The following is a 10013-nucleotide window of genomic DNA, read 5'->3' on the forward strand; positions in this document are numbered from 1 at the left end:
TCGATCTCATTTCTCAGCTTCTTTGTTGAATTTTTTGCGGAGTGTTTTGATCATTTCTTGTGCAGCAGCTTCTTCGGCTTCTTCTATGGAATGAAATTTCTTTTCTTTCACGGTGTGTATTTCTCTCTTGCCAGTTGGCTCTGACAGATCGTTGATTGTGATTCTTGCTGTAGCAGCATATTGATCGATTCTGTGGTGTCCTCCAATAAAGTGCCTGATTTCAAACATTGGTTTTCGAATTTGGAGCGCTTCTGTTATCTGCTCAAGGATACATTTTTCTGATGCATACTGTTAATATCTTACCTGAAAGATAAATAGTATGATGATCAATGATATAGACGTCATTCGTATATAAAAGATGGTGTGGTCAACATAAGATAAGGGGATGCTTATTACTCGCTACCTCTATTCCTAAATGTAGAGCACGTACAAAATTTCAAAAGTTAACACTTATAGAGAAAAATATCTACATCTATAATACCCTCTCCGTCCGGAAATAATTGTCGCTCAAACGGATGTGGTTTGAGCAACAGTTATTTCCGGATGGATGAGTATTAAATAAATATCATTAAAACATCATTACACATATATCTATATTATATTTATTTGGTAGTATTATTTTTGTTGATACTTTTCTCACTAATCTTGGTCAAAATAAAAAATGTTTGACTTAAAAAAAAACTATGCACACTACGTTTACGAATGGAGGGAATACCTTTTAGCTTTATGCAGGGTGCGCTTCTCTTGATTGACTGGGAAGTACTGTTATAATCTTCTGTTTCCTTGGGACCTGTGGTGTTGAGGTTCTTCTTGCTGCACTCTGACATTTTGAGAGCTTGTCCGAGTTCCTAGGTGGGAAGGCCGGTATTTAAAGGCAAATGCACCGCCTTTCGTCATGCTCTTGGATGTTCACATGAACTGCGTACGTGTTGTTATTTTTACGTGTGTAAGCACTGCAGTGATACCGGCCTTTGTGAACTACTGCTGGACCGTTTCATACAGTCGACGGAAAAGAGAAGCATCTAGATGCAGGCATGCATAGTTGAGACGGTAAGTTTTTGTTTAACTGCAAAAATAAAAGGCTGCAGGGGAGCTACATCTTCAGTGTTCTCTTTAACAGACAGGTGGGGACTTCACCTCAGGTATTGCCGAGCTGTGGCTTCCATGTGTACTTTACTGGTGTCCATGCATTGTTGCCATGTTTGCTTGCATGCATGTGTATGATCCCTGCATGGCGAGATTAGTATGCATGCAACCACCCTCTAAAGTTTGGCGTGATGGAGCACATCAGGTTTGGCTGCAAGGTCCCGGCGATGGAGTACATTACTGCCACTATTGTTTGATCTCTGGTCGGTTACTCTTATATCAAAGACACTATATGTATGTTAGTTTGACCTCAACAGATTAGAGAGATTTCCAAAATTGTGGTGAAATATTTGAAATGATCTTTTTGTTCAATTTTCTAATGCTAATTTGTTCATAGAATTTGTAATATTTAGAAGAAAATTATATTTGTGTACCATTTTTAATACAATTAATTAAAGAAACTGTAAATTAACCGTTGTTGTCAAGCTTTTTATAATATTATAGAGATAACTAAAAGGTGCTGCTACATGAACCGTCGGATCTAGCGGATTGAGCAGCCGAGCATCACCTCCTACTATTGCAACACATGTCGTGTTGCAAAACAATTTTTTTTGCAACATAAGAAAAACTATTTGAACTTTATTTAATATTTACTTAGAAGATAATCTGATTTAATTGAATAAATGGGTTTGAACTAGAATAAGTGATAATGGAGGGATACATCATGAAATAATATGGATACCCCAAATATTACATGAAGCACCGGTGCAAGGTTTGATGGCGAGTCTCAGTGCTGAACATTGAAAGGGAGAAAAGCTTACTTATTCACCATTTAATAAAAAGGGTGAAATAAAATATCCAGATTAATTAATTAATGCAATATGATGCTAATGCAATTTTTCTTATGCAATGATGATGAAAAATAGAATAAACAAACATTTTATAATGAGGGGTGCTACCCCGGGTTGTTACAGGCGTTATTTCAGTACCATGCATACATTAAACTTATTATTGAACCTAACTTGTGTGCAAATGGCACAATTTGTACTCTACAAGGTTCTATAAATATGCACACCTAGTAATACTAGAAATCACTATTAACATATCAGTTGGACATTATTCTTTAGAATTTGCTAACATGAGATTTAATGAAACTAAATTATACATGAACATATGCCGAAACATGCAAATATGTATGTGTGCACTATATAATTTGTGGAATTGTCGCAAAAATAATTGAAAGATAATTTATATCATCTCACTTAATTCAAGTTTAGCATAAATAAAGTGATAACTTATATACATTATAACTAATAATCAAGAACATTGGTTAACTATACTGACTAAATTTTGGGGGAAACTATGCCAACTAAATAATAAAATTTATACTCCTTAATATTATAGTACGATAAAAAGTACATAAGTTTGGTATAAAACTATGCCTTACATTCCGGTTTGACTACTATATTGATGCCATATAATACTATGAAAGATTACATCTTAACATGGTCAAAATTTCGAAACATGAAAAATATGATTTTTCTTAAATACTAATCTTTATCAGTTCTATTTCCAACATGACTACTCCTAATATTAGCCAACCCACTCGTGGTTAATCAATAATATTACCCGTCGGTTATTTTATGTTGATATATGTAACGTAGAAAATCGTGGGAAGTAGAACTATACTCGATTCAACCCTCATAATTTTTACTGGTCCATAATACGACCACCAACAAGTCATGCCCCGTGTGCTTCTAGAATATAGCTCGAATATGCTTATAATATAAGACAAAATATCTTTTATACATAGAAATTTTCTGCATAAAACTGATCTCTTGCGAGTGCAAAATGTTTAGTTATATAATCCTATCGAAGTAAGAGTATCGATCCCATAGGGAGCACATAAATTGGATTTTGTCTCTTTTAAGGATTTATGCAATTGTGTCTGCAAATTAGTCATAGATAAAAATAAAAATGAAGGTGAATTTTGTAATGTTTGAGTGAGTGCAATAAAAAGTAATTTATGTGGAAAGAAGTAAAAGAACAACGCAGAGTAAATGAAACAATGAAACCGAAAATAGGACTAAGGTGCTCTCACGGAGTCTATAATCCCTACTAGTATAATGTATTTCATAGTTCTAGGTTGGATACTTGAGCCACTCTTCGTGTTTGTAATTGGCCGGAGTCAGGTACAGATATACGCTACATGAAATAGTCTACGCACACACATGCCACCATCGTAGTTTCCCCACTCTGGTTCTCACAACGGTGATTAAAGGATTCCTCGTGAATGCATCCACACTAAGTGTTCTCTGTTTCTCCCCAATTGTAAAGGTAGGGAGGAGAATATATTATACTCACATCTTTACCCCTACATTATAGCCTTTACAACGATATTAATATGCTCCATGGCCATACAAGGCCGAAATGTTGTTATTAAAACAAACATTCAAAAGAGGATATCATATCATTATAACATTCAGCACCTATATGTACTAGGGTTCATCCATATTTCCAAGAACTAGGGGACTGCCCACGCATGGAGATAGCAAGCATCATATGAACGATGGTGATAAACATGAATGATAGATCGAAGTAATACACGCAGAAATCACTACTACAGGAAGGTCCTAAGACGACACATGTATAAGAGACCATTTGATCAAACTGTGTGCGATGCATGAACCGAAAACAATATGGTAATAAAATCATCACCAATAAAATAAACTGTGTGCTATGGCTGATCCATCAAATACGATTCCGAAAAGAGTTGCGTTTGCGATATGTGGCATATAGTTGATCCATACGAATTGTTTGTGGTGAGACAAATAACGTAAACGGTTACCTAGATCCAGATGTGTGCGATACACGACATACATGCCACTTAGCTAAACTATTTGCGATGAGACAAAATAATGCAAACGGTTACCCAGATCCAGATGTGTGTGACAAATGACATACATGTCACTCAGATGAACTATTTGCGATGATCCAGAATAACACAAATGATTTGGCGTAACAAGATATGTATGAGACTCGACAAACATGTCGGTAATCAGAATTCTGTGTGATAATTCTAGATAGGGCACACAACTTTTGGTTGTGAATTGTGTGCTCGACTGGGCACACAATTGAAAGAAACCAATTGTATGCGATAATGTAAAGGATCACTATCGAATCCATACCATTAACCGTTAGCGATGAGATCGACAAGGGGAACACATGCCAAGTTGGTAATTAAATCAAGTGCATTACATACTAAGGTTCAAATATATAATAGCTACAGAGGATCGATATAAGGAATTAGTTTGACAGAACGACAACAGAGATATACAGTCTGCTTTAGTCCTTCTTGTTGTTCTTGTTCGATGGCCTCGCGACAGCGTCTTGGCGAGAACGCTTTTTGCTACTGACCGTTGGCTTTTCGTCGTCGTCATCGTTGTTGATGTCCTCGTCCTCCTCGTTGCACCATTCCTCGTCCTCCTGATACGTCTCCAATGTATCTATAATTTTTGATCGCTCCATGCTATATTATCTACTGTTTTGGACTATACTGGGCTTTATTTTCCACTTTTATATTATTTTTGGGACTAACCTATTAACCGGAGGCCCAGCCCAGAATTGCTGTTTTTTTGCCTATTTCAGTGTTTCGGAGAAACAGAATATCAAACGGAGTCCAAACGGAATAAAATCTTCGGGAACGTGATTTTCTCACCGAACGTGATCCAGGAGACTTGGACCCTGCTCCAAGGAACAAAAGAGGCGGTCATGAGGGTGGGGGCGCGCCTCCCCCCTAGGGCGCGCCCCCTGCCTCGTGGGCCCCTCGTTGCTCCTCCGGCGCACTTCTTCCTCCTATATATAAACACGTACCCCCAAACGATCAGAACAGGAGCCAAAAACCTAATTCCACCGCCGCAACTTTCCGTATCCACGAGATCTGGGCCTGTTCCGGAGCTCCGCCGGAAGAGGGCCGTCATCACGGAGGGCTTCTACATCATTCTAGCCCCTCCGATGAAGTGTGAGTAGTTTACCTCAGACCTTCGGGTCCATAGTTAGTAGCTAGATGGCTTCTTCTCTCTCTTTGAATCTCAATACAAAGTTCTCCCCCTCTCTCGTGGAGATCTATTCGATGTAATCTTCTTTTTGCGGTGTGTTTGTTGAGATCGATGAATTGTGGGTTTATGATCAAGTCTATCTATGAATAATATTTGAATCTTCTCTGAATTCTTTTATGTATGATTGGTTATCTGTGCAAGTCTCTTCGAATTATCCATTTGGTTTGGCCAACTAGATTGGTAGTTCTTGCCATGGGAGAAGTGCTTAGCTTTGGGTTCGATCTTGCGGTGTCCTTTCCGAGTGATAGAAGGGGCAGCAAGGCACGTATTGCATCGTTGCCATCGAGGATAACAAGATGGGGTTTATTTCATATTGCATGAATTTATCTCTCTACATCATGTCATCTTGCTTAAGGCGTTACTCTGTTTTTAACTTAATACTCTAGATGCATGCTGGATAGCGGTCAATGAGTGGAGTAATAGTAGTAGATGCAGAATCGTTTCGGTCTACTTGTCACGAATGTGATGCCTATATACATGATCATGCCTAGATATTCTCATAATTATGCTCAATTCTGTCAATTGCTCAACAGTAATTTGTTCACCCACCGTAGAATACTTATGCTCTTGAGAGAAGCCACTAGTGAAACCTATGGCCCCCGGGTCTATTCTCATCATATCAATCTCCATCACTTTAATATTGTTTTTCTATTTACTTTGCCTTTACTTTTTACTTTGCATCTTTATACCAAAAATACCAAAAATATTCTATCTATCAGATCTCACTCTCGTAAGTGACCGTGAAGGGCTTGAGAACCCCTAATCGCGTTGGTTGCGAGTAGCTATCGTTTTGTGCAGGTACAAGGGACTTGAGCGTGGCCTCCTACTGGATTGATACCTTGGTTCTCAAAAACTGAGGGAAATACTTACGCTACTTTGCTGCATCATCCCTTCCTCTTCGGGGAAAACCAACGCAAGCTCAAGACGTAGCAAGAAGGATTTCTGGCGCCGTTGCCGGGGAGTCTACGCAAAAGTCAATATACCAAGTACCCATCACAATCCCTATCTCTCGTATTACATTATTTGCCATTTGCCTCTCGTTTTCCTCTCCCCCCAATTCACCCTTGACGTTTTATTCGCTCTCTCTCTCTATCCTCCCTCTCTGTTTGCCTCTTTTGCCCGTTTGCTCTTGTTTGCTCGTGTGTTAGATTGCTTGTTTGTCGCGATGGCTCAAGATACTACTAAATTGTGTGACTTCATCAATACCAATAATAATGATTTCCTTAGCACTCCGATTGCTCCTCTTATCGATGCTGAATCTTGTGAAATTAATACTGCTTTGTTGAATCTTGTTATGAAAGATGAATTCGCCGACCTTCCCAGTGAAGATGCCGCTACTCATCTGAATAGCTTCGTTGATTTATGTGATATGCAAAAGAAAAAAGATGTCAATAATGATGTTTTTAAATTGAAGCTATTTCCTTTTTCGCTTAGAGATCGTGCTAAAGCTTGGTTTTCGTCTTTGCCTAAGAATAGTACTGATTCATGGAACAAGTGCAAATATGCTTTTATCTTTAAGTATTTTCCTCCCGCTAAGATCATCTCTCTTAGAAACGATATTATGAACTTTAAACAACTTGATCATGAACATGTTGCACAAGCTTGGGAGAGAATGAAATTAATGATACGTAATTGCCCTACTCATGGTTTGAATTTGTGGATGATTATACAGAATTTTTATGCCGGATTGAATTTTGCTTCTAGAAATCTTTTAGATTCGGCCGCGGGAGGCACTTTTATGGAAATCACCTTAGGAGATGCTACTAAACTCCTAGATAGTATTATGGTTAATTATTCTCAATGGCACACTGAAAGATCATCTAATAAAAAAGTGCATGCGATAGAAGAAACTAATGTGTTGAGTGGAAAGATGGATGAAATTATGAAATTATTTGCTACTAAGAGTGTTTCATCTGATCCTAATGATATGCCTTTGTCTACTTTGATTGAGAATAACAATGAATCTATGGATGTGAATTTTGTTGGTAGGAATAATTTTGGTAACAACGCTTATAGAGGGAATTTTAATCCTAGGCCATATCCTAGTAATCCTTCTAATAATTATGGGAATTCCTACAACAACTCTTATGGAAATTATAATAAGATGCCCTCTGATTTTGAATCTAATATTAAAGAATTTATTTCTTCGCAAAAGAATTTTAATGCTATGATTGAAGAAAAATTGCTTAAGATTGATGATTTGGCTAGGAACGTTGATAGAATTGCTCTTGATGTTGATGCTTTAAAACTTCGATCTATTCCACCTAAGCATGATATCAATGAGTCTCTAAAAGCCATGATAATTTCAATTGATGAGTGTAAAGAAAGAACCGCTAGGATGCGTGCTTCCAAAGATGCCTTTATTACAGCGTGTTCTTCCAATTCCTATGAAAATCAAGATGAAGATCTAAAAGTTATTGATGTGTCTCAAATTAAATCTTTATTTTGCAATATGAATCTTGATGAAACTGAATATGATCTTCCTTTACCTAGAAGGCGTTCTAAAAATTCAGAGTATTTAGATCTTAATGATGAAATTGACGAAAGTGGGATTGAAAGAAATAAAAATCTAGATGTTGCTAAACCCACTATATTTGATTTCAAGGAATTTAATTATGAAAGTTGATCTTTAATTGATTGTATTTCCTTGTTGCAATCCATGCTAAATTCTCCACATGCTTATAGTCGAAATAAAGCCTTTACCGAACATGTTGTTGATGCCTTGATGCAATCTTATGAAGAAAAACTTGAGTTGAAAGTTTCTATCCCTAGAAAACTCTATGATGAGTGGGAACCAACTATTAAAATTAAAATTAAAGATCATGAGTTTTATGGTTTGTGTGATTTGGGTGCTAGTGTCTCTACTATTCCCAAGACTTTGTGTGATTTACAAGTTTCCGCGATTATGATGATTGCTCTCTAAACTTGAATCTTGCGGATTCCACTATTAAGAAACCTATGGTAAGAATTAATGATGTTCTTATTGTTGAAAATAGGAATTATGTGCCCGTAGATTTCATTGTTCTTGATATAGGTTGCAATCCTTCTTGCCCTATTATTCTTGGTAGACCTTTCCTTAGAACGGTTGGTGCGATTATTGATATGAAGGAAGGGCATATTAGATTTCAATTTCCATTAAAAAAGGGCATGGAACACTTTCCAAGAAAGAAAATAAAATTACCATATGAAACTATCATGAGATCCACTTATGGATTGCCTACCAAAGATGGCAATACCTAGATCTATCCTCGCTTGTTATGCCTAGCTAGGGGCGTTAAACGATAGCGCTTGTTGGGAGGCAACCCAATTTTATTTTTATTCCTTGCTTTTTTCCTCCTGTTTAGTAATAAATAAATTATTTAGCCTCTGTTTTGGTTGTGTTTTGTGTGTGTTTGTACCAAGTAGAACCGTTGGGAAGACTTGGGGAAAGTCTTGTTGAACTTGATGTAAAAAACAGAAACTTTAGCGCTCACGATAACTGCTGCCATTTTTATTTGAAGAGCGATATTTAGTTAATTCTGTTTTAAGATGATTAATAGATAAATTCCTCACGTCCAGAAATTTATTTTAGAATTTTTGGTGTTCCAGATCTTGCGCTAGCTACAGATTACTACAGACTGTTCTGTTTTTGACAGATTCTGTTTTTCGTGTGTTGTTTGCTTATTTTGATGAATCTATGGCTAGTAAAATAGTTTATAATCCATAGAGAAATTGGAATACAGTAGGTTTAACACCAATATAAATAAAGAATGAGTTCATTACAGTACCTTGAAGTGGTATTTTGTTTTCTTTCGCTGACGGAGCTCACGAGTTTTCTATTTTGAGTTTTGTGTTGTGAAGTTTTCAAGTTTTGGGTAAGAATTTGATGGATTATGGAACAAGGAGTGGCAAGAGCCTAAGCTTCAGGATGACCATGGCACCCCCAAGATAATCCAAGGACACCAAAAAGTCAAAGCTTGGGGATGCCCCGGAAGGCATCCCCTCTTTCGTCCACTTCCATCGGTAACTTTACTTGGAGCTATATTTTTATTCACCAACATGATATGTGTTTTGCTTGGAGCGTCTTGTATTATTTGTGTCTTTTTTTGTTAGTATGCCACAATCATCCTTACTGTACACACCTTTTTAGAGAGCCATACATGAATTAAAATTTGATAGAATACTCTATGTGCTTCACTTATATCTTTTGAGCTAAGTAATTTTGCTCTATGTGCTTCACTTAGATCTTTTAGAGCATGGTGGTGGATTTGTTTTAAAGAAACTATTGATCTCTCATGCTTCACTTAAATTATTTTGAGAGTCTCTTAATAGCATGGTAATTTGCTTAATAATAATATGCTTGGTATTCAAGATTTGAGAAACTTTCTTTTGAGTGTGTTGAATACTAAGAACAGATTGAAGCATGATAATTGTTTTGAGATATGGAGGTGATAATATTAAAGTCATGCTAGTGGAGTAGTTGTGAATTTAAAGAATACTTGTGTTGAAGTTTGTGATTCCCGTAGCATGCATGTATGGTGAACCATTATGTGATGAAGTCGGAGCATGATTTATTTATTGATTATATTCCTTATGAGTGGCGGCCGGGGAGGAGCGATGGTCTTTTCCTACCAATCTATCCCCCTAGGAGCATGCGCGTAGTACTTTGCTTTGATAACTTCTAGATTTTTGCAATAAGTATATGAGTTCTTTATGACTAATGTTGAGTCCATGGATCATACGCACTCTCACCCTTCCACCTTTGCTAGCCTCTCTAATACCGCGCAACTTTCGCCGGTATCATACACCATACCTACCTCAAAACAGCCA

The sequence above is a fragment of the Triticum urartu genome, chromosome 3A (genome assembly GCF_056163025.1).
Source record: "Triticum urartu cultivar PI428250 chromosome 3A, HENAU_Tu73, whole genome shotgun sequence".
Lineage (NCBI taxonomy): Eukaryota > Viridiplantae > Streptophyta > Magnoliopsida > Poales > Poaceae > Triticum > Triticum urartu.